Genomic DNA, 25,721 nt, shown 5'->3' with positions numbered 1-25,721 from the left:
CAGGTAGAAAAGGGCAGCTAGCCTCGAACTGTCCAGACTGGAGTGGAAGGAAGGGCACAAGAAGGAGGTGAGCAGCCGAGAACAGCTAGGACTTCTTGGCAAGGCCTCCCAAAAGAAGCAAAAGGCCTTGCCTTGCTGACCTCTACATGCCCTCCCTCTCTGCCCGCCTCTAGCCACAGAGGTATTTCACATCCTTTATCACCTTCGCTACTTTGATCCTTTATTCAGGCCAGGGCAGGTCAGCCCCAGTCAGCAGGTGACCAGAACGCCTGGAGGCAGAATGCAGGATAAAAGCTTGTCACACTCCTTTATTTACCTTTCCAGTGCTGTGGGACCCAGTCCCAATATTCACCACCACCCGGACAGATATCAAAACTTTGCACACTTACAAATACATTTTGCAAAGGACACAATTTCAAACCGTAGAAGACAGGGTTCAATTGTGGTTGGTGCTTATTGCAATGCTAAGACTCCTGTGGTAATTTAATAAATATTTATTAGAAATGAAAGAAAGCCTGCCTGGGGCCATCATCTTGGACTATCACAGGTAAAAAGAAATAGTTCCTTGAGCATGGATGTGGTTTTTTTAATAAGTACCTCTATCAATGATTGAGTCCAGAATTTTCTGATGTGAATAAGGCATTCTGATGACAACAGTCCCACTGCCACTTTTGGTAGGGAGAACATAAACCCTAGAGCAGGGGTTCTTAACCAAAGGTCTGTGAGTTTAAAGTGAAACAAAACAACAACAAACATTATTCTTGTGGGGCCATGTTGGTGTGGGTGTGGCATAATTATTAAATAATACACAGTATATTGTGGACTTAGTAAGGGGTCTGTGGTTTTCACCTGACTGACAAAGGGGTCCATGGAACAAAAAAGGTTAAGAACCCCTGCCTTACAGTCTGTCACTTATCAGGAATATTAGATCAGGAGCAGATCTGGCACTTTTCCCAGAGTGTGCATTCTTGGTTTGGGCTTGGACCCGCCTCAACACCTATTTCCTGGCCCCTCTGGTGCTATTCTGCATTTTTTTTTAAAAAAAGAAGGTACAGGGGACTGAAACCAGGACTTTGCATATGGGAAGCAGGCACTCAACCACTGAATACATCTGCTCTCCAATGACAGTTATTTTTTTGTTGTTGTTGTCATTCGTTTTTGTTTTTAGGAGGTTCTGGGGATTGAACCTAAGATGTTGCACATAGGAAGCAGGCGCTCAACCACTGAGCTATATCTACTCTCCAATGACAGTTGTTGTTGTTGTTGTTTTTTGTCATTTGTTTTTGTTTTTAGGAGGTCCTGGGAATTGAACCTAAGACCTTGTACATGGAAAGCAGCTGCTCAACCACTGAGCTTCATCTGCTTCCCCAGATTCCACTTTTTGCCTGTCAGTTATCTGTTCCTTTGCCAGGCACTTGGATGTGGTGTTCTTGGTGTCTCATCTTTATTGTAGGAAAACTTTTACAGAATACAACCTATTAATAGATGGTAACCCAAAAGATGAAGGCTGAAAATTTCTTTTGTCCCAAACTCCTGATGACAGGATAACCAAGGAAAGTGAAGTGTTAGAGTCTATATGAGATGGAGTGTCTTCAACTTCTCACATGAAGTGCTGTCATCTGGAGATTCCAAGCAGACAGTTTTTTCCTCTGTTGAATACAATTTTGCATTCTGATTTTTTCCCCTTATCATAAGCCTTACAAGTCATTAAATTTTTTTGGTAGATATTTTTAAAGGTTATGATGTATCTCATCATAGACTCTAATTTACTCATGTATTTTTGTTTATTTGGGTTATTCCAGTTTTTTAATAAATTATAATTAAGGCTATGATGAATAAATCTTGGCTTGCATTTCTCATTTCTTTAAGATGGAGGCCCAGTGCCAAAAAAATGAGGATTACTGAGAACCTTAAAACTTTCCACATAGAATTGTAATGCCCTTCTCTATATATGCACTCAACTCTAATTTGTCTGCATTAATGACACGATGGGATGGCATATACAATATAAAACAAATGTCAACACGTCTGACTTTTGGGTAACTGTCCTGTCTGTGAGCTGGCTGGGAAAAGGAAGTCAGTAACTCTCTGTTGATGGTATTTCACGTGCAGATACTCCAGAGTAAACTATAATGAGTAGACCATACCTATCCTACTGATCCTTCAAGGTAAAATTCTTGTTTAACTCTTTTCATACAACTAATGGTTTCTCTTCTCAAAGGACCTCTCTCTGACCTCTAATATCTCTTGGGTCCCTACACATAATTCTTTTACCCCTTTTATTTGAACCTATAATTAGCACCATACCAGATAAATACATTTCCCAGAGACTTAAATATTCAGTCTGTTCGTATGCCGGTTGAGCCCTGAATCTCAGTAGAGTTGCAGCCAACACCAGTCCTCCAGTACATTGGACTCACCCAGGACAACTAACAAAATGATGATGATGGACCACCTCCAACCTAATATCTCTTGGGATTTCTCCTGTTCTGCTTACCACTTTCTATAATGCATTTCCTCCAAAATATGAACATATTCAGTGTTTTTGCTACCTCTAAGTATATATGTTTGATGTGAATAATGTAAATAACTCTGAAATTTAAAGCAAAAACTCATCTATTATCTTCCCATATCCCAGCTGTAACCTTTTAACTATGTGGTATACATCCTTCCATGTTTTCTTAATTCATACATTAAAGCATAAATAAAATGCGTATGTGTACACACATAAAATAGGTATTTAAAAATAAATTAGCTGTATACTGTTCCATACTCTATTTTTTCCCCTTACCAGTATCACATGCACTGATGTGGAAAAACATTCATTCTTTTATCAGCTATGTATATTATTCCATTATATGGATGTACCAGAGCTTAGTTAACTACTGTACCCTGAGAGGCATTAATGGGATTTCTACATTTTCTCTATTAAAAGCAGTGCTGTATTTATATATCCTTGTACTCACATTCTAGTGGCATCTGTCCTTAAACAGCTACAAATGGTCCTGCTGAGTCAAAGGGTACAGATGTTTTACATGTAAATGCCTTGCCTGGGTGCCCTCAGAGTTTAACAGAGACTCCCAGGGGCCAGGAGGCAGATCTTTGGACCACACTTGGATGCCCCTGGTACGCCCGGTAAATCCTGACCAAGCACATTGCCCTGGGCACAGTCCACACTTAACAAATGAACAGAGCAGGCGGGAACAGAGTTGGATTCTATTTGGATTGATATTTATTAGTTTATTTATTTGCCAGTCGTCATTAACCAGTTGCTATGTGTGCTGGGCCCTGGGAATACCCACGGCGGTGAGCAACACAGTCCCAACCGCTGGCCTCACGGAGCACACAGTCTGCCAGCAGTGCTGGTACAAACCTTTTTGAAGAGGCCAAGGGAGTCAGAGAAGAGTCCCAGTGCTTAGTTCATGGACAAATGGTAAGAAATTAAGAGTAGACATGTCACTTATCCCACATCTCTATAGTAGCTTTGCCTGAAGTGCATCTCAGGGAATGAGAGATTTCCTGGTCAGTTTCCTTTGAGAAATGCTGTATATTCCAGAGTTACTCTCAGCATTGACATAGTACACTGGCAATCCAGAGGTTCCGATTGAATCAGCATCCCCATTTCTTTTTGGCCACAGAATACTTTTTGCAGCAATATTTGATGATATCCTCACTCCACGGAACACGCCTCAGGACCAATGCTCTGTGGTAAGCACTATGCCAAGGTGATAGGAATATCTTTCCTTCCCCTTAACTTGTTCCCTCATCTTAACTCGCAGGCAGAAGAAGGCTGAAGGAGGTGACAGAAGATCTACACTTTGATATGGAAAACAATTTCTAAATAATAAACAGACCACAATTTAAACAAGGTGGTTATTGGTATGAAAACATCCAATTATCTAGTTCAACAGGTAACTACTTAAGAAGGCCAAGTATGTGCCAGTCACAAGAAAGCTATAAGCCAGCACCTTCCAGAAGTGTCTTTCAGTTACACACTTGCTGCTGCCCCTGGGGGAAGAGATCTTGGGCTCTTCCACTCTTACCCAGCTGAGTGTTCACTTGGGCTCTCCTCTGATACACTCATATAGAGCAGAATGGCCCAAGGGGGCAGCAAGCACGATTGCAGAGAATCTACGATGGCGCCAGAGTCCCAGGGTGTGGTTCCCAAGACTTGGGCATCAGCAGTCAGCTTCAGCCCGGGTCCCCAAGTATTATACTCCAGCAGCCGCTCCCACAGCAGAGCAATGTCCCAACCACTTGGTGGGTCACTGCTTACGTAGGTTGGTGTACCTGCACAGGATCCTGACATGGGCCTCCCCCTTTAGCCACTCTTTTCTGTCCTTCGAACCTGGGTTTCCTCCTCAGAGAAGTGCCCTGACATTCCCCTCCAGGGGCCAAGCCAAAACGGTAGCCCTTTGACCTTACCCCTGTACCAAACTTCTTACCAAATTTTGCTGATTCTGTCTTCCAAATTCATCCTATTTCCCCCCCGTCTCTACTGCTGCTAACCTAGCTAGGACACCAGATTGCTCACGAGTCACAACAACATTCTCCTTTCAGGTCACCCCAGACCCACCGTGTCCTGCCCATCAGGACCGTCTCTACCCAGCAGCACAGAGATCTTTCTAAATCACCAATCTGAATGCCACCATTCTCCTCCATTGACTTCCATGGTCTTATAAGACCCCGCTACCCCTTGCTTGTCACTTCCAAATTCAGCAATTCAACTCCCCAGTACTCCAGTTCTAACTAGGGTGAGCAGAATTCTAATAGTTCTTTGAATGCCTGTCCTCTTCTTTCTGAGGAGCATGCTACCTCCCCCTTACCGGCTTATCTGCATCTTCTCTAACTCTTACTGGGCTTAGGGTTACCCCCTCTGGCCTGGTGTGCTGCCTTGCCCTGCCCGCTACCACTAAAGCACTTGTGTGACATCACACTGTGACTGTTTACTTCAAGGGCCTCTCTCACTAGAGGGCAGCCACTGTGTCAGACTTCTTTCCTGCTCAATTCCCAGAATTGAGCATAGAGCCTGGCATACAGTAAACAGCCAATAAATGTTCAGTGATTAACCTAAAATGGATCAGCTTTTGCCCTGGAGGTTAACAAACACCCTGGGCCGTGCTAGGAAGCACAGGCTATAGTTCATTCCTGGCCAGCTGAGCTCATCCTTGTTTCCTTTGGAGAGTCTCAACCAGATCTTCTTGGAACTCAATATTCTTCTTGCTTCAGATTCTCAGGAATTAGTCTTTTATTAACGGCACCATCTTCTACTGTTGGGTGTGCTATCAGACCTTCTTTTCGTTGTTAGTCCTGAAGCAGAAGCAACTGGCCAAGCTTGACCCCAGGTACTGTAAGTGGCCCTGAAATGTTCTGGATCATCATTAGGCCCAGGGCTGCTGTGCCTGCTCATCTCTGGACATGGAAGCTCTCAGAAAACAAGCCCATGAACTTGCAGTATTTGTACTTTGCACTCTTATACTCCCTCAATACTCCCACCCAAGGAAGGCTGAGTTGATAACTACCCTTGAATACGTCCAAATAACAGATCACACGAGATGTGGATTTTTACAGCTTCCTGCCATTATCACCAGGGGACCTTGGCTTTCCTCCAGCCTGAAAGACTAAGGGAGTCCATTCTGCAACCCATGGGTAACACGGCCCACACCAAGCAGGAGCCCATCCCACTGGCCTGTCCTCTTCCTCTGAGACAGAGATTGGAGCCTGACTCTCTGGGTGAACTGGCCACAGATTCTAACATAGCTTCAAAACTCCCGGTCTAAATGGAAGCCTCACTTGGGCTTTCCAGAGACCAAAGCATCAGCTTGAGAGGCACATCCACCTAAGGCTTGCACTTTGACCACACCATCACTAGGAAGGCAGACGGCGGTAACAGACCCTGCTTGGGCCGCCACAGGATGGAAACCAACCAGCCAGCCCCAGGCACTGGCCACACCCAACGCCCTCCAGTCTCAAACAGCCAGGGGACTCACTGGGTCCTTCCATGCCCACTGGGAAATCAGTGGATTTTAAACCTTCGCTCCTCACTTTTTCCTTTCCTCCTGTGTTCTGCACTTGGGAGTGGCCACCCAGGCACCAGGCTCTTGAGCATTCTGGTCAGCTGCTGTTCCTTGAAGCGTGAATCACTGCGTGACACAAGACATTCTCCATCAGGCAAAGGGGTTTGCAAGTTCTGTCTCACCAATTGCCCTGTTTTCAAACATAAACCTTCCATTCCATAGGAAATGAGGTCACTCACATGGCACATGGGTAACTGGTGAGAAAACCCTGGCGCCAAACAGGGGTGGTCAGAAGAAGTGGCAAGGGAAATAAGATCCTAAGAGACACACACACACACACACACACAGAGCCAGGGGAGTCACCTGCCTCTCTTGAGCTATTTGTACTTGGGGAGAGGGGGGTGCACAGTACATAGCTGGCTTCTTTTAAAAGTATATAAAACACACGTGATTTTACCAAACCAAACTTGTAGCGTATTTGGCTGGTTTACTTTCATGCCCTGGAGCCCCTAATCACTGCATAAGGAGAACTGTACGCAAACGACCATAAAGGTAAAGGGAGAGTGAGGGCTGGGCCGCCGGGCTTTGGGTCCGGGCCTTGGGTCGGAGGCACCAAGCAGTGCTGCCCGCTCCACTGGCTCCTCTCTCCGGGGCTTGGCTACAGCCCTGCCTGACCTTCCAGGTTTCCCTGGCAGGAGATCAAAGAGCGGAGGCCACAAACACAGCTCAGAACTGGGAGGCCCCGCAGCCTCCCGCTTTGGCTCCTTCTCCCTGCCCTCCTCCCCAGGGCCCCCCTCCCAACCCCCGCCAGGCTTCTCCCTACCCTCAGGGGCCCGCCCCTCACCCCAGACCTGTTTCTCCCCGCCCTCCTCCCCAGACCGCCCCCAGACCCTCCTTCCGAGGTCCCTCCCTGCCCAGCCCTGCTACTCCACACACCGCCCCCCCTCATCCTCCCAACTGGCCTCCTCTGACCCCAGAAAACGGCCCTGGCCGCTCCCCGCACCCCTCCCCAGGGTCAGAAGATAGCCCTAGCCTTAATTAAAGTCATTAAGCCTCCAAAGGCTCCCGTGGGCTGCTAGGACTGGCTGCTGGTTCTGACTCCGCAGCGAGGATGAGGCATTTTAAGTCCTAGTTAAGATTATGCTCATCTATTTAGGAGACATGTAGCAGCGAGAATTCAGTGGTTAAGTTAGTGCTTAAGGCCACCTAAGTATAAACAGTGTTATTTATTCTCAGAATATGTGGCACCCCCGTGTAATTTCTTCCAATTAAAGGAACTGACATTAGAGGTTGGAGCCCGCCTTGGGGTGGTGGCATCATTATACAGGTTGGTATCCTTTCCACAGTCAGAAAACACTGGGTGTCAAATGGAAATGCATTCTCCAGATTTTAATTTTAAACATAGACATTTACACCAGTTCCAAGAAACACAATGATCCTCTTTAACACCTGACAAGGAGCACCAAAAGCCTGGGTGAGCCTACCCACATACACCCTCCCATTTCTTTGATTCCCATCAAAGAATGTTGCTTGGGTTGTTTCATGAGATGTCTAAGCCTAAGTAAAAGAGAAACTTTTGGAAGAATTTGGAGGCTGCTATCTTGAGTTGAGTTTCCACAAGGCCTACATCAAGCCAAACCTTATAAATTCAGCAACTCGAAACTTCAAAAAGGACCACCTCCTTCTATGCATAAGGCAATTAATATAAACAAGTGTTAAATAGGTGGCAGGATCAGGCTTAACAAGGAACAGCAAGAAGTGACTGCAAAGTCTGAAGTCCCTACAGCCTCCCTTGGACAGTTAGCAGCAGCAGTGGACATGCTGTCTTTGAAGGCCCAGCTCCTTCTTGTGAAGCCAGCAAGCAGAGGTTGTCCACTTCAGCTCACTGGGAAGATTAAAAACAAAACAAAACACCCATAGCCTGGGTGCTACACCCCAAGAGATGATATTTGATCTATGTGGAATGGAACTCTAGCAGCAATATTTTTTCTAAAAGCTTCCAAGTTTATTTTATACCCAAGAAGGGCTGAGAACCACAGAGCTAGCCCAACCTAGACATCAGGATGGCTGCCCTCTGAGGAGGGCAGAAGAGGGAGGGACAGTGGACTGGGAATGGGCTGCATACCCCAACTCATCAGCCCCTTCTTCTTCCCCTCCCAGAAATGCCAAATTCCTATCTCAGCTACATCATTTGGCCTTCAAGAAACCTGCTTATGCTATTGATTTAAGGAAAGCCCTTGTTAAAAAGAAAATGAGCTTTCAAGGCAATAAGCAATTGAGTTTCCGGAGATGTCTGGCTATGGGAAAGACACCCTCATATGAGAAGCTTGGGCCCCCCCACAATCCAAGGCTCTTGAGAGAAGAGACTATCACAGGCATCCTTGGGCCACCAGCACCTGGCCGGGCATCTGGAGCCCAGCAGGTGGGCGGATGCTCAGGGGTGCTGATGATGGCGGGAGAGGCTGTGGACACAAGAGTGATGATCTACCCCAGACAGGTAAACACCCACGTCCTCCTGGCTCGCTGGGTCCTAGCCGTTGACTACTACTCACAGGCCCCAGGACCTTGCAAAGGAGCACCCAGCCCCTGGCAGTGCAAAGCAACAGAATGCAAGGTCCAGAACAGGTTTCAAAAGGATAAAATTCAGAAAGATGAGATTCTCAAGGACACCATTTTGAAGCTTAAGTTCCATTTTACTTTACAAAACATAGCCTTCTTGAAATAAACAAATGGATCAAGAGCCCTCAAACACACCATGACAAGCTGAGTACACGAAGTTACAGAATTTGGACGTCAAATGGCCACCTAATTATCCACTTCTCTGTAGTAAGTCATGGCAGCTGTTGCCATTAGGAACAATTTTAGTGATGGGGTTTGGGGAGAGTATACTGGCTGTAGCAGCTGAGATCATGGATTAGGTTATAAAACATAGTATGAGTAAAACACAGAAAGGCCATATTTTAGGGTCTAGTTCAAAGAACAAGCCCTGTCATCATACTTCGACAGGCCAACAGGCTGAAGATTGTGCTGAACCTACACTCTTATTTTTTCCAAATGTATTCCAGGCCTGGAGTTCAACAGTCATCACAATAGTGGTGGTGATGGAAAGGGAAGGAGAAAAGCTGAATATGCTCCAGGCTGGCCTTACTCAGGCCAAGAACTGACTCTAGCTGGAGGAAAAAGATGCTCTTGGGCATCTCTACTGAGATGGGATGGCAGCAACCCTCAGTCAAGAGTGGCTCCTGCTCCTGGGTTGACAATTCCAGAGATGGCCCTCTGTCTTGATCGCAAGCCTGTGCAGGGTTTTGTAATCTACCAAGTCAGAGAAATAAAGCTAGAACCAACAAGGAAAACATGGACCAAGAGCTAAATAGTGTGAGACCACCTTGAAGGATGTTCAAAACTGTTCTGAAATAGATGAGCTGGGGGGGCGGGGCATGTGTTATGGCTTGGTGTGTTCAGGAAGGGCTTCACAGAGACCAAGCTGCTTGAGTGAAGAGGAAGTGAAAGCCGGGAAAGAGCCAGGTGCACAAGGAGCTGGCTGAGGTGGTCCACTCCAGACATGCCTGAAAACTCCAAGTCAATTAAAGGGAAGAGTTTGCAGGAGGCAATATGTGCCTGCACGGTAATATGTATGGTAGTCTACTCATAAAGCCATCATATAAGTTTATCCACTACCCTCTCGTATGGCAGGTGGCATGCCCACAGGTTAGTTTCTCGTACATGGTGTCCAAGCAGCCCCTACGGTTTAGTGACATTTTTGGAAATTTTATTTTCTCTGCATAGGGCTCCCTGACCCTAATATAAGGAAGGCTCAGTCCTACAGCCACGTGCTTCCAGGCAAAACACTTAATTTTAAGTGACTACCTTTCCCAGGATTCATTAATTTAACAAATATTTCTTGAGCACCTACCATGGATGTACGATCATATGCAAAAAAGTCCTAGTCCTAAAAAAGTGAATCTGTCTGCTCATGGAGTTTATAGTTTAATCCCCCCAAAGTCACTAGGGAACCTGCATCCACGGCCAGAGGTAAGGTACTTGAAGGAGAAGAACATCATACAACAGCAAGGAATGCTCGTTAAAGGAAGGACAGACGGATGGACACTGTGAGGAAAGTGCTTGCTGAGAGGGTCCATGGGTCTCTGCTTTCCATCACATCCCAGCTTGTGGTTCTGTGAACTGCATCCCTCCTGCTGCTTCAGAACCTCACACGTCTACTCAATACCGACGCACATACCCAACAACAAATATTTGGGCAATTATTGTTTCAAGAAGACTAATTTAAAAACATATCTTTACTGCCTTGAACAGTGCAGAAGATTGAAAAAAAATCAGTTGGTGCCTTTGAAAGTCATTACAGTGAAAGAGTAAAGGGGGGTATAAACCACAGAAAGGTGGAGTTGAGCCAGATCACTTCCTTTGGTCAGTAAGAGTAGGTGACTGTCATCAAGAAAAGGACTTCTTGCAAAGAAACAGCTTAATCCCAGGCAAAGGAAAGAGTAAAAAGGTTACATTAAGGGAATCAAGGATAATCTCTATCAATTACCCGGTGCCTTTCCTGTTGGGGAAGGCTAGCAAGAACAGGAAAAGTGCTGGGTCATGATCCAGGGTGCTTATGTTTTGTTTTATGATCCAGGAGTTTAGCAGTCTGGTTTGTGGGTAAGCAGAGAGAATTGAAATTACAAGTGCTATCTAACTCAAAAACAAGCAGATAATTGTAGAAGATGCCAGTGTTGGCCCAAGAGGTCCCAGCTACCAGGCAGGCATGGGGGTCTGGCTGGCATCATTCTGAAGCTAAATGAATCACACTGCATACCTTCCAGGTGGCAGGGGCATTTGGACTGACTGGTGACCTCAACCCAGAGGAGGGACCACAAACTCTTCTCCCTGGAGATAAAAGGTCTGGCCCAGTGGTCCCATGCTGAATACCTGATGGAGCTTACTTCTGGAAGCCACTGCATGAGCCCCAAGTCACTGTGCTCCTTGTGTCTCTTGGGCAACAGGGACCTCAATGTGGTCGATCTGAATTAAGTGCCTCTCAGTCCTGGAATGGGATTAGAGAGCACCTGGTCCCAAATCCTAGATTTGCAAAGGATCCAGTGACTTCCCCAAGGTGAGAGCCTGTTGGCGGCAGGCGTGGGTGTTTTAACTCAGAGTTGACTGCATCACTTCTTTACAGTCCATTAAGTTTTGTAATGTCCAAGTATTTTCTTTTTTTTTTTTTGAGGAAAATAAGAATTTAGGGGAATCCAGCGTTAAGTTTCCAAATATTACTGAAAGACATTTAATTGGCACCTACTATTGAGAACACAAATATTTTATGTATTATTTGAAGCAGTCATTACCAGAGCACTCCTATACTTAAGAAATTTGAAGCCAAGCATTTAAGGAAATATTAAAAAAAAACAAACATATTTGTTGGTAGCATAACACTGTGAACGTAATTAACGCCACTGAATTATATACTTAAAATGGGAAATTGTATGTTGTTTATAGGTTGCCACAACAAAAATCTTAACATTCCTCCACCCCCTCAAAAAAGCCTGTTTAAGGAAAAAGGTTGAGTATAATAGATGTTAACTTTAGAAAGGAGATGGCTTCTTAAAAAGAAGTGTAAATTACCTAACTTAAGCGTAAATTATAGTTGAGTTCACTATAAAAAAATAGTCGAGTACTTTTGTAACAACAACAGAATTCCCTTAATTTCCCCCTTGTATTAACACAATGCCAATACACTGAGTTTGCGTGTACTGGAAATGGGATGTGGATATAACTCAAACCTGTAAAGCAGTTGACTAAAGTCAGAGCTCTTTAACAGAGCACCCAGTCCCTGCTACTCTGATGGCCACATGACTGGGGCCAAACAAGACTCAGAAATATGGGGTTCACCAGTCCCCCAGACTGACTTCAGCTTCAGAGGCCAAGAGAAAGTGTATCTGGAATCAGCGTCTGCCCACCAGGAGGAGGTTAGGTTTGGGGGGTCACGTTAACAGTTAACAGGTGAAGTTACAGATTAACTCATCACTGGCATTAGTTGGTTAATGTACAATTTGTAGGCAACTTCAATAGTCCTGGCCCAAGTTCAGAGTGAAAAAAGCAGTGTTCCCTTGTTTAAAATTTAAAAGTAGTAAAAAGGAATGAACTACCGATACATACGTTGTAATGGGTGAATCCTAAAGTAATTATGCTGAGTACAAGAAGCCAAATTTTAAGAGTATATACTACATGGCTACATTTATATAAAACTCTATAAAATTAAAACTTAGCTATAATAGGTGAAAGTTAATGAGTGGTTGGGAGGGAGGGATTTCCAAGGGGCACCAGAAAACTCTGGGGAATGACTAAAATGTTCCTCATCTTGATTGTGGTGACAGATTCATTTGTGTGTGTGTGTGTCAAAATTTATCAAATTGTACACTTTAAACACATACTGTTTATTACATATGTTATACCTCAATAGAGAAAGATGTTTAAGAAAAAAAAGATATGTGAGGGGAGAATCCATAAATGTCCTTTTCCCAAATTATTGCCCTAATTGCTTAAAAGCAAAACTGTTAGGACACAGAAAACCCTTTATCACTGTAAATGTTGTTAATTTTAGGTAATATTGGAAATTTCCAATGTGGGCTTTAAAAAATCCTCCAGACTGAGATAATACCTCCTCCTGGTATCTTTTAAAACAAGCCCAGTCATGATGTGGATGAATGGGTAAGTTAGACCAGCGATACAGAGCCCACCTAGATTGTAGGAATCAGGCAGATCCCCAGTCAGTAAACACAAGAGAAAGCTACAGAGAGATTTAGTGATCAGGGCTGTGGCATGTGTGCACACTTGCTACTGCTACCTTCAGTCATGGGAGCCCAGCTGCCCGAGATATTTTTTTATTCCTGGCTCTAAAACTTACCAAAAAGATGCCCTTGGGCAAGTCATTTAATATCTGATCCTGGGTTTCCTCATCTGCAGAACTGGGAGAGTATTTTATAGGGTTGTTGAGGGGGATCAGAGAGGTTCACAGGTATAAAGTGTTTGGCATAGTTTCCACACATGGCAGGTGCCAATTAATGGCAGCTATGTTTATTACTCATTGATCTAGTCTTAGATGAATAATGGGACTGAGAGGTGTTGAGTATCACAAATCAGCCAAATGTTGCCTTGAGTGAACTCAGGTCTGAGTTTGGAACTGGGCTTATCAATTTCTTTCATGATCATGTTAGGATGATATCATGAATAGATTGGCACTGTTCTCCCCTGCACTACCTTCAACTTTCTTACTGAGCAGGTGTGCAACAGTGTCTCCCACAATTAAATGGGGCTTCAGAATTTAAATTGCTCTCTCATGACCTTCAATTCTTCTTGGCTCAGTTGGGAATTACATGATTTACTCAAAGAATCAAATAATCTCCTCCTGCCAAGCGTTACAAGAAAGTCACACCTGCTGGGGCAGATGGAGGGGGAAAAAACCACCACCACCACAAGGAGAGAGGACGTAGCTCTCCCAGGTGAAGCCCAGACATGTCAGTGAGGCTACCCTGGGCCATTCAGCCCCAGCTGAACCACCAGCTGACCATAGAGCCAAGCTGGCCTGGACCAGAGTTAACTGCTCAGCTGACCCACAGAATAATGAACAACAAAAATGGTAACTGTTCTGAGGTTCTGAGTTTTAGGGTAGTTTTCTCTGCAGCAAAAGCTAACTGAATACACCAGCAGGTCATACTACCTCATCGCCATTGTCCTCTATGCTGTCCCCAAATCCTGGTTTGCATCGCTCTGCAGTCCTAAGCCTGCTTCTCTTCCCTTTTCTCTCTCATTTCTTCAAGTTCCCTTCACTGAATCATACATGGTTCCACTCAGTTCCAACTACACCTGGGTCGATGAGTTAGGTGCTAGGAACACAGTGGAGAAAATATAGAAGCTTATAGTCCAATAAGAGAAACAAATACACAAGTTAGTAGGCAACTGGCTAGAGGGCTATAATCCCAAGAATCCAGCAGTACAGAGTGTTAGGAGACCACACAGGTCAGGTATGAGGGAAGGTTGCCTGGACAATGGGGACAGCATGCCATAGACCCAGAGGTGAAAGTACGGTTTGTTCAAGCAATTAAAAGACCTAAGAGGGAGAGTAGCAAAGGTGATGCAGGGCCTGGAGGCCCAGACTTCATCGTAACAATGAGAAGCCACACAGGGTTTCAGGCAGAGAAGGGATGGGACTAGGTGTGTATTTGTGTTTTGACAAGATCCCTCTGGCAGCAGGGGAAGGACTAGATTGGGGAGCAGACCAGAGGCAGAGAGACTTGAGATTAGGCCCTTCCAGAAATCCAGGTGAGGATGATGGTGGCCTGGATGGGGCAGTGCCAGCAATGGCAGAGAAGACAACTGATTTGAGAGAGAAGCCAAGAACTTGGTGACTGACTGGCTGGGGCAGGGGAGTAATTGAAGATTACTCCCAGTTTCTCTACTGTCCTTTCAGCAGCCTCTGTTCCTCTCGCCTCCTCCCTCTACTCTGCCCTCACTGCTTGCCTCTGGAAAGTTTCAGAAATATCCTAATTATGTTCCTCTCTCTCTAACTCCTCCTCAGCTTCTTTTATTGAATTTTCTCTTTTCCTCATCCTTTATTACAAGTTTCCCTGAAAATCCCAATGCCAGCCCTTTTTCCTTCCTCTTCACTCTCTGCCTGCACACACTCCAGTCTAATGACTTCAGCTCCAGCCTCGACCCCATAATTCCAGGGCTCCAACTCAACATGACAAAATTAAAGTCACCAAATTTCTCCCAGACCCCTTGTCTCAGGTTAACAGAACTGACAATATCTGAATCTAGAAACCCAAGTCTTCTCTCACCCACCCTACAATACCCACCCTTGACCTCTCCACATCATTTTCGCAGTCCTACCCTCTTAATGATCTCCCTAGGTCTTCCCTTCGCGTCTCTCCTACCCTATACCACCAGGGTTTCCCTGTCTCCAATTTCTTTCCAGTTCATCCCATACACACTACTCAGAGTTATCCTCTCACCCTTTTCAGATTCAATTCCCAACTCCTTACTGTAATGTTCAAGACTCACTTAAGTTTGGTTTCTGTCCTACCTGGCCTATCTCCTCTTCTGTCTGCCTCCAAGCACTCTGTGTTCCATGCACACACAATTCCCCATTTCTGAAAAACTAAGAAGACTTTCTAGATATTGTTTAGGATTATTCCTTTTACCTCAACTGCTCTTGGACCTTTTTATATCTCTCATGCTCAAGGACCACCTAAAAGTCTCCTTCTCTGTGAATTTTCTAAAACCATCTCTTTACCACTATAGCTCCTATATGAGCCCCTTTTATGAGCTTTTATCATACTCACCTTGGTTGATGGGATGTAAGCTTCCTGTTTACATGTCCTAAAATGCCCAGGACAGGGTTTACACTTGTTCTCAAAAGTGTCCTGGTTTGGATGACAAATAATATGGTCACCCTATATTGGTCACAGAATGCTTGACACAAAGCAGAGACATAATATAAGTCTGCTAATCCAACCTACCTCAGGTCCTTTTTCATATTTATTGCTTGAATGCCTGAAAATATTATTCTGTATTCATACTTGACCCACTCAACCTTCTTTATAAACAACTTTGCTGGTATTTCCCTCAATAGTTTAAAATAATACAACAGAAATCATAAACTCAATTCCCTCTGGGGCCAGGTATAAGATTGTTAGCAATGGACATGCTACCATAGTGAGAGGAGGGCAGCACGGAGCAGTGAGGACTGTGGCAAACTAGACAGGGTACACCTGTCTGATGGGGGTGCCTTCCATACAGGTCAAGCTACCTTCACCAGGAGGGGTGGGACACAAGCACTGCCGGGTCTTCTGATTGTTCAAGGGAAGGCAGAAATGTGGATATTTATATTAAATCTTTCAGTTGAAGTGTTGGCATCTGATTTATACTGAAACTGTTGTGCAGGTGCACCCTGTGTGGTCAATCCCTTACATCTTTGGCCTTCATCAAACCCATAGATCTTTGCCTGGAAAACATCCCAACTCCGAGAATGGAAATAAAGGAGAGAACTCTATAATTTGGCCAAGTCTCCCTCTGCCACTCACCAGCTCTACCCCAAGAACCACTTTTGCAGGGGCAAAGAGCCTATGTCTCAGTTTTGTTAGAATAAAGAGAATAGACAATGTTCCTTTCTAGGCAACTGTGGCTTTTCCTTCCCATTTTAAGTCTGTTGGGATGAAAATATATTGCAGAGGTAGCTTTAGTGCATCACTGGGCACAACTTCTAGGATGCTAAGGGGAGTTTCACACAGGAAGGGACATTTATCCAGCTAAGGCCACAATGATCTGAGATATAACAGCCCCACTCTGCTCCCATATAAGCCAAGTCTCACTCAGTTGGGGCAACTCTTTAAATCAGAATATGAAAACTTTTTATTTGAAACTCTGGTTAATCAGTAATCACTTTTAAATACCAAGAGGTCATTCAGATATTAAAGAACAAATACACTTCTGTTCTCAGGGCCTCTAACAGTTAATTTGCAAAAACCCCTAAACTCAAGTTCTATCTCAAATCTCATTAGGTCCTTAAATTAACCTTTATTGAATAAGCAAAAGCATAGCCACATTCAGACTTTTTCTACTATAATTATTCAGTGTTAGCAAGACTTTACTTAGAACAAACAAAGTGGGTTCTAGTACAACATTTTATTCACTAGTTTTCTCTACTCCCTGTCCTAGCAAAGCCTTTTTTTCTCATTCACTTTTTTTCTAAAGCAAATGTTTTCTAAGTCATTACAACTTGTCTCTCTGCTTTAGATGTCACAAGATGGTCAAATATTATTTCATCTTCCTAAATGTACCATCATGGGCTAAGAGGATATGTTGTTGGTCTAATCTCTGGATTTTTCATGAGAACATGAGGTCAATGCACTGGGCAGCTTTGCATGAACTGTAGCTGTGACCTCTGCCAGTACCAGAGACATCATTTAGTAATGATCAGTTGACCTCTTGCAACATTATTTAATTTGGAGTACGACACAAACCTCCCTCCTCAGCCAAGCCATTTTCGGTTTTTGACTGGTTTTCTGTTTCTTTCCTTCGAAGCCACTGGGAAAGGAAGTCCAGAAGGAAGGATATTAACCCAAGCAAACATCAAAACCCAATTTCGATTAAACCTTGGACTTCTTAGGTTACAACTGACCATTGAAATAACCCAGATAGATATATTTTAGGCAATTATTGGTAAAAGTAAAAGTTCTGCTTGTATATTATTTTACATCATAGCACATGTGACTTTTAGAGATGGTATGGATGCAACTGTCAAGAAATAGTCAACAAGCTACCTAAAATAAGCAGTTACCTCACTGCAAGACTTCAGGGCCTTCATTTTATTACTTAGCAGGCAGAAGGCAGATGCAAATACTTGTATTGCAGCAAGGGGCCATATAATAGATTAGAAAATAACAAGAATGACAGGAAACCAAAGAGCACACCTCATGCTGCAGATGTGCCGAAGAACAGCTGAGCAGAGGAAGGAAAGCTCTGATGTGGTGAGGGCTGTGTGGGAACGCCTCCTCTTTTTCTTTTCCAGGAACCCTGACTCTGGGCGCTCAGCTCACACAGCAGCCCATGCAGAGGCTTCCCACTCACCTGTCACCCTCTGTTGATTGGTTTTGAGGTTACAATCTGCAGTTAGCCTGGTAGATGTGTGTTGATTTGCTGGTTGTCTCTGTGTCTACTCTACTGTTTGCAAGCCCCATGAAGGCAGAGACTAGCCTATTTTAATCACCACTGAATCAAAAGTGTTTCACACACTGCCTGGAACACAGGAGGCACTTAAATGTCTGAGTGAACTCCAAAGACGTAGTCTGTTCTTCTACTCTGAACTATAAACGGGAGCGCTTGGAGTCCACGGCATCTCTGCCTCCTATCAAATTAGGGGGTTGCAGTAAGACTCATCTAAAACCTGGCTTTGGAATGGCTGCTGCTGCTTGACTGCCCTTGGCTCAGGGATCCCACATATATCAGGAAGAGAATCACCTAAGCCCACCTTCGACTTGAGCAGGCCAAAGGGCTGCTGCTCCTGGGGGGAACGCCATGGGCATGCAGTGCATTGATAAATGATGCAAGACTTCAGGTGACTGAATGACTTCAAAGATGCCACCACTATGATTTATCTTGCTCAAACAAATGACAAGAGCAACTATAAAAACCTCAAGGCATTGAAAAAGAGGGAGAGAAGAGGCAAGACGCAACCTCTAAGCAAGAAAACCAATGGAATTTAGAGTGACATTTCTCAGCTCTTTATGGGGCGAGATTTTTGCTAGGGTCTTGACTGTAGGGATAGCCATGGTACTTGGACTTTATAACACAGAAATGACCAGGGCAAAAGGAAAAATACAAGGGAAAGGTGTATATGGAACTATATTAAGGTTATTAAGACTTTTGCACTGCTTTTTTTTTTCTGAGCATGGAGACTTCTTTTTTTTAAGGCAGTATGTGGGATTGAACTCAGAACCTCGTACATGGGATGCAGGCACTCAACCACTGAGCTACACCTGCTCCCCAATGAACGCTGGTTTTTTCGCTCGCTCACTTGTTTTTAGGCGGTACCAGGGATTGAGCCCAGGATCTCATACATGAGAAGCAGGCACTCAACCACTTGAGCTACATCTGCTCTCCACACGAAGACATTTTAAACATTATTAGCAATGCTAGGCTGTCCTCGATGCCCATGGTTGCTTAAATTAAGACAATGGTGCCCACTCGAATCCAGACCCTGAGGCTCACGTATCCCCGCCCTAGTTCGTCATGTTTATGTAGTAAAAGCAGCACTGCCATAAATGTAGTATCATTCAGTTTACTCTGATTAATCATACCTATGGCCTTACAAAGGCCATCTAAAAGTCTGCGAAAGAATTCGGTTCGTTGTTGTTGTTTTGAGGTACTGGGTCAGACTGAATCCAGGACCTTGCATGTGTGGGAAGCCAGTGCTCAACAACTGAGCTACAGTGGCTCCCCAAGAATTTAGTGCTTAACATTTGAGTTCACTTCCAAAGCCCACTGTCATCACAAGTTAAGAAGGCCATAATCCAAGATGTTCATTAGAGACAAGTGCAGGATCATGTAAACTATCAGGGGCCCCATCCTCCCCATGGGTTTTGCTTGCTGATGCAGCTTTAAAGTAGTCAAGAGTATAACAGCAAAGACTGGATAACAAGAGGTAAAAGTTGCTACCACATTCCGCAATTCAAGCAACACACATTCCAAAGATCAAACACATTCCAAAGATCAACAATAAAATTGAGGACAGAATGGTTGGGTTTTTGTTTTATCTTTTTAAAGGGACTAATGTGGCATCTAATTACTCAGTTTTCATTTTAGTCCTGGACCAACCTGTTTCCCAGTGACTTCAAGTAGTTTCCACAAGCCCCCCTGAAAATTAAGCCAAGAACTTCGAGAAGCTGGAGGAGCAATAGTTGACTAGCACTCAAGCGATGATCTTCACACTCAGGTCGCAAACAGAATGGGCCATTTTTTCCTTCAACCAGCTGAAGTAGTATAGCGTTGAAAAAGAAACTTCTTGGGATTCCCTGAAACCTAATTTTAGACAGTCTGAGCAAGCTTCTGGGAAATAAATGCAATGCATACATCCACCTAGCAGATGGCAGCCAGGATTGGATGGCTTTTCAGCAGCACTAGGCATGGGGTGGGGACACTGTCGGTTAGGAATTTGCCAGGCGGTCCTGTCATGTGCACAATCAGAATCGGAATCACCACCGCCCATAGGCTCAACTTATGATTTAAAGGACAGACTGATGTGCAAAGAGGAACTGAGAGGGCCCAGAAAGAACAGGGGGTCTGGAGTTAACTAGGGACAGAACAGAGCTGTGACTGGTGGCTTTAGGCAAATCCCTTCCCCTGAGGCTCAGTGTATTCATGTGTAAAGTAGTGAATCAACTGACACCTGGAGTTGTAAACATTAAGCAAAATTCTTCCTGGACAGGGCCCAGCTCCGGGTTTGGCATGAAGCAGCTGCTCACAAAATTTTGAAGTCTTGTAGGCACAATCAATGGATTTAACAACAGATAAGTAAACAGCCTGACATAGTATAAAAGATTACTCACATACATGTCTCACACCCCCTCCCACATTTACCCATGGGAAGGAGGATGCCAATAAGGAGGACAACTACCCTGAAAGGCTGAAAAGGTACATCACCAGTACTTGCTCTCATTATCAAAGAACCGTCTAAAACTGGTTTGATAATTTACCCACGTCCTGATACTTCCGGCCCAGAAAGCTCTGCTCATTTGCCTTTTCAGGGCCAAGGAGAAATTAAAATGAGAAGAATCATCAGTTCTAGGCCCCAACAGCACCTGGATAAACTGATGGCATACAACAAAACAACACTGTTGGGTACAGGTTCTCCACATACTTGATATATCAGGACATTTTGAAAACCAAGAGATGATTCATTTAAGAGAGCCTGGGTCAAATAACTAGAGACTCACCTGGAAAGCTGAGGAAATAAGAATCCCCCAAGCAACACATTTCAATGTGACCTTGACCCTCAGAGCAGCAGTTTTGCCTGTTTTGCATTTTGTTCCGCACTTCTGTTCTCCTTTGGGAGTTGAGAAACTTCCTTGCAGCCTAAGCACAGATTTGAGTGTCTCAGGGGGTGGGTGTGTGTGGGAGCAGCATGAGGTTCAATTTGGCTACCAACTTCAAACAGCCGGCCAATCCAGGTGACCCAGTCGCTCCAGCCCAGGCAAAGCCCTTTGTTTGGGGTTAGGCTGGCTGTAGGGTCCCCCAGCTGTGGTGGGCCCACATTGACGGCTTGTTGCTTCTTTCCCAAAAGAGGATCTTGTTACAAAGAGAAGCTGGAAATTTCTTTGCACACAAGCAGAGACATGGCGGCCCTGCAAAGGCCCCAGGGTAAGGATTAAAGAAAAACAAAATAGAAACCCTTCCATCTCTAATTAGGGTCTTCATCTGCCAAAGTGCCATTCCCCCGCAGGAGGATTTACATTCAGGCCGTTGCTTGGAGTTACTTGGAAAACGTCTCCCAGCAGGTTGGTTCCTGGGTTCAGGCTCCTTGGAGCCAACAGTTTCTGGTTACTTGGAGGAGAGCTGCCTGCGTATTGTTTTAACTGGCCTGGCTTCTGCAGCCAGCTTAGCTGTGTGAACAATCTCCCATTCAGGACCCAAAGATAAAAGCACAGTTTGATTGAAAAATCTTTAAAAAAAAAAAAGTTTAACTTGGGAATTACAGGTTTTGGAGCTAGCATTATTTCCCTCATATACAAGAGTGTTATCCCCCCTCCACCTTGGTTCTCCACCAGCAAAGCCTGCATCCTGGAGTCGGGCCAGCTGCCGGCCCCCACTTCCTCACCATTCACACCATGGGGATGGTGGCAGCTGGCCATGGAGGCGGCCAGGAGATACTCCTTGCAAAAGGCTGACCACAGAATAGTGTAGCCAGCTTGTTGGATCCCTGCGGCCAGCCCAGGGCACCTTCTGTGCAGTTCCTCATTCTCTGTATCCACAACAGCACATCTTCTAACAAATAAAGTGTCTGAGAGTCTGCCCTGGGAAGAAGGAAGAGACTCTTTCTTTCTGGATTTCTCAGGATGACAGTAAATTATAAACTGATGATGAGTGGTAAGATAAGCTTGTGTAACCTATGTGTAAAAAAAAAAAAATTAGGTGAAAATGAATTCAGGAACAAGTACAAGAAAGGGAGAAGACCCTGCGAGGTGGAAGGGTTAGAGCTCTGTTTTTGTGTTTTCCGTTGCCTAGGCAAGTTCTATCAAGTACTACTTCAGTTCATTCATGCAACAATTTTCTTGGAATTTAAGTTTTAGGGTCTCTAATTCACTCTAAAAAGTTTTAATCCTTTCTTTTACTTAAATTGTTGTGAAACAGTAATATACAGCAATATCCTAGAAACATCCAAACTGGCCTACTATTTCTAGGCTATGCATATACCATTCCTTCTGCTGGGAGCCCTCTCCACTCCCTCCACTGCTCACTTCTCTTCTGCAGGACTCCTGATGCACTCTCTGGAAATGACTTCCCCATCACAGGTTGTTCTCTTATAGGCTAAAACCATTGGGCCCAGGCACATGCTTTCTATTTCTGGGACACACCATGTGCTATTTCTGTTCCTGCTGGGTCCCACTCCTGGAAGTTCTTCCTCCATTCCTTTTTCCCCCAAAATCCTTTTTTTTTTTTTCTTTTTCTTTTAAAAAGATTTTATTTATTTACTTTTCTGCTCCCCCCGCACGTTGTTGTTTGTGCTCGCTGTGTCCATTCATTTTGTGCCTGGGAACTGAACCTGGGACCACCCATGAGAAAGAGAGGTACTGAATTACTTGAGCCACCTCCGCTCCCTGCTTTGTTGTGTTTCTCATTGTGTTTCTTCTTTGTGTCTCCTTGTTGCATCATCTTGTTGTGTCAGCTCATCAGGACAGCTTGCTGTCTCGCTCGTCTTCTCTGGGACACACTGAGAATGGAACCTGGGACTTCCCATGTGGTAGGCAGGCACCCAAATTCTTGAGCCACATTTGCTTCCCCCATTTTTCTTGAAAGAAGAGCTTCATTTATGCTATGATGCTTTCCCTGGTAACACACTTCTGGTCCAGAAAGACTTTGGGAAAAAGAGATGCCTAAGCTGAGCTCTGAACCCCTTTCTAGAAGGGTGGGTGGAACACTGTGGGCACTCCACAGGAACCAGGGGCAGCCAGGGCACAGGGAGGTTTGGGCAGCTGTAGTTCTGAGATATGAGGTAAATTTAACACCCATATGTCCATATCTTAAATTACAAACTCTAGCCCAATAACTGAATCAAGCTTCTTGGCTAATGAAGATTAGTTAGCAACCTTTATACTGTTGCAGAATTTGGAAAAATAGAATTGCATTGGGGAACCAAATGCAATGTGCCAATGTGAAAACATCAAGCACCCAGTAGGAATGTAATTATGATGTCAGCATCGCCCCTCCAATCACTTTTCACAGGCATGCAAAGTGTGCTGCCCTTGCAGATGCATTCCCCAACAGAAAAGCACTTCTGGGAATGCTGAGGTTCTTGGATGGAGATTTTCCCAACCTCTCCCCTTAAAATGTTATATGTGATCAGTGAAGAGGGACATAACAGAATACTATTTTGGAGTAACAAACCTACATAAGCCTCAAGTCTGCAGTTTTAGAAACCTTTTCCAGAAGGATGAGTTATAAATCAGAATTATACATAACACTGGAGCAAATTTTCTCCTGGTAATATAAAGGGCACAGCTGACATTTCTCCAGAATTCCAATCACTACAAACAGAAGGCAAGAATTGCTGGGGAGAGGGGTTTTTGTAGGGAGCCTCCAACACAGGCAGAGCAGCCTAAAGGCTGGCCAGGAATGTGAATGATAAGGAAAAGGAACATCAGGGCAAAATCAGTGTCTGAGGTTCTTAAATGGCAAGAACCCCAATGACTGTTGGCTCAGGAGAACCATCCAGTTTCCCTTGCACAGTCTTTCCAGAGTACAGTAAGCCCAAGGCAGACATTAGTATTCTCAGCTCCAAGCTAGGGCGGAGGCTTAGTTAGCATCTAGAATGTAAGCTCTTCTGAGGATATTCACCTTTTAATTCCAGCCTCATCATCTAGTCTTCCTAGATGATTAAGCCACCAGATCTTAAAGGCCTCTTTTTCCCCAGCTACACCCTCCTGCATTACCCTACAAACTCCAAATCCCAGTAGACACCTGCTCACTGTGGCCCCAGAGGCGTGAACCGAACCACCTTTACTGGCCTGGCTGCAGACAAGAATGAACAATATGTCTCAGAAAGTCCCCACCAGCCTTGAGTTCCCACTACCTTCCCCAACCCAAGCTCTCCTCTTTCTTACCCTCTCCCACCCAAAATGAAGCCATCTCTTTTCCTACAAGGGGTTTAAGCTTTGCTATTTTCTTTGATTCCAGAAAGTCTAGTAAACAGAGGATCAGGGGCAGCAGGGAAAAGTTAACATTCATCAATTTATAATCTCTACATCCCATAAAAATCTACCAGGGGGCACGAGGGAGTGCATGTGCTCCCCGTGTGTGCACTGACATGCACACACTCCCGAGGGCTAGTTCTGGGCTGTTCCACACCTTCTCAAGCAAAGGTGAGGTTTTCCTCCTGGCAAGCAGGGCAGAGAGAGGCCTGGAGTGGAGGACCCCTCCTTGTGTGCCTGCCTCGGGCAGGCGGCAGCTCTGCGAGGGGAAAGGTTCCCTTTGAAGCACATGGCGCTCAGCGCTTCCCAGTGACCATGGAAACAGGCGCAGTGGGTTCCCAGCCTGAGAATCAGGAAGCGCAGCCGTGACTCAAACACAAAACACTCACAGGGTCTGAAAAGAGGCAGCAGGAGGGGCAGGGGTGAGGGGCAGGCAGCTCTGGACTGGCAGGAACTGAGCGGCTCCCTGGTAGGAAAATCCGGCCAATGAAGCTGAGTAGGTCCACGGGGTTTCCTTTTCATCCCGCAGCCTTTCTTCTCGCTTACTGCCGTCACTGCCCCTCGGGTCCTATTCAGCACCTCATCAGATCAGTAAAGCCTGGGCCTTTGGCCCGCCAGCAAGCAGGGGAGCCTGGAACAGGGGTGGGAGGTGATCAAAGGAGCCGCCTGAGAGCAGGGCTGCCTCGCGCCACCTCCCACCCCCTCTCCCTCCTCCGGACAAGGCCCTTCCAAGGTGATCCAGTGAAGCCACTGGGGGAGGGCGAGGAAGACAGAAGCAGCTTTTAAGTCTGCCTTTCTGTTTAAAAAGACACAAAGCACAGCTTCAAGTAGAAAAGCTGCTGGCAGGTCAGTGCTCCTTCTTGGATGTCTCTGTTCTTAAACCAGGCCGGTGGGCAGTTGTCGGGGGGGGGGCACAGTTCTCTGGACGGGCATGCTTGGTGGCCCTGTGGAGCCAGATCCTGAGCCCGAAAGCCTAGTGGTCCTGTGATGAGCTGCTCCCCCCTAGCTGTCCACCTCCCGACCCTGGAGCTGGATGCAGTTATTCTGAAAACTCTTGTTATTTTAGATACAGTGCTCTGTTTCTTCAGGGTTCTAATTTAAAAGGTGATAAAAGGCTGGCTGGTTTGTTTTGTTTTATTTCCAGCAAAAAGAGGGAGCAATGTGATTAGTCGATAAAGGAGGAGACCCCTCACCTTACTGATTAGTATCTTCTCCCTGGAGTGGGGATGAATCAAGTCAATCAGCTGGCGCAGCAGTGCTCTAAAATGTACTCACCAAATGCTACGAATGTGTCACGATGATGAAAGAGGTTGTTGATGTGGGAGGAGTGGGGTGAGGAGGGTGGGGGGTATATGGGGACCTCATATTTTTTTTAATGTAACATTTTTTTTAGAAAATAGAGGAAAAAAAAGAAAAAAAAAAGTCGATCAGCGTCCTATGTGGCCTAGGGCCAGTGTCCAAGAAGCAAGTCCACTACTTAGCCGGCCTCGCTGAGGAGAGAGCAGGGAGGCTTCGCCCTGACCAGCGTTCTCTTGAGGAAGGCAGTGTTTGGATAGGCCTGTAACTTGAGATGCCCATTAGGTGCATTCTCCCTTTCTTACCTTTGTTGGGCTGCCAAAATATTTACTTGACTTCTTAACTCTAAATCTCTGAAACACACCTGGATTGCCTAAAACAGGCAATTTTCCTATTTTCTCTTATTGGCAGAAGAAAGCCCAACCTAAGCAAAGATGATAAT

At 45.1% G+C, this 25,721-nt stretch overlaps 1 protein-coding gene and 1 long non-coding RNA gene across 2 annotated transcripts in view; both read right to left on the bottom strand.

The window, feature by feature from the left end:
- Positions 1 to 25,721, bottom strand: part of ZNRF3 (zinc and ring finger 3) — a 152,322-nt gene that overhangs the window by 15,146 nt on the left and 111,455 nt on the right. The gene's annotated exons all lie outside the window — the stretch shown is intronic.
- On the bottom strand, positions 3,215 to 5,020 carry LOC131274600 (uncharacterized). Its single transcript, XR_009181873.2, has 2 exons — positions 4,577 to 5,020; positions 3,215 to 3,837 (listed from the first exon to the last, which is right to left on the bottom strand). It is a non-coding gene; the product is annotated as an uncharacterized lncRNA (long non-coding RNA).

This window comes from Dasypus novemcinctus, chromosome 19 (assembly GCF_030445035.2).
Source record: "Dasypus novemcinctus isolate mDasNov1 chromosome 19, mDasNov1.1.hap2, whole genome shotgun sequence".
Taxonomy (NCBI): Eukaryota; Metazoa; Chordata; class Mammalia; order Cingulata; family Dasypodidae; genus Dasypus; species Dasypus novemcinctus.
This window is presented reverse-complemented; position numbering and strand designations above follow the sequence as displayed.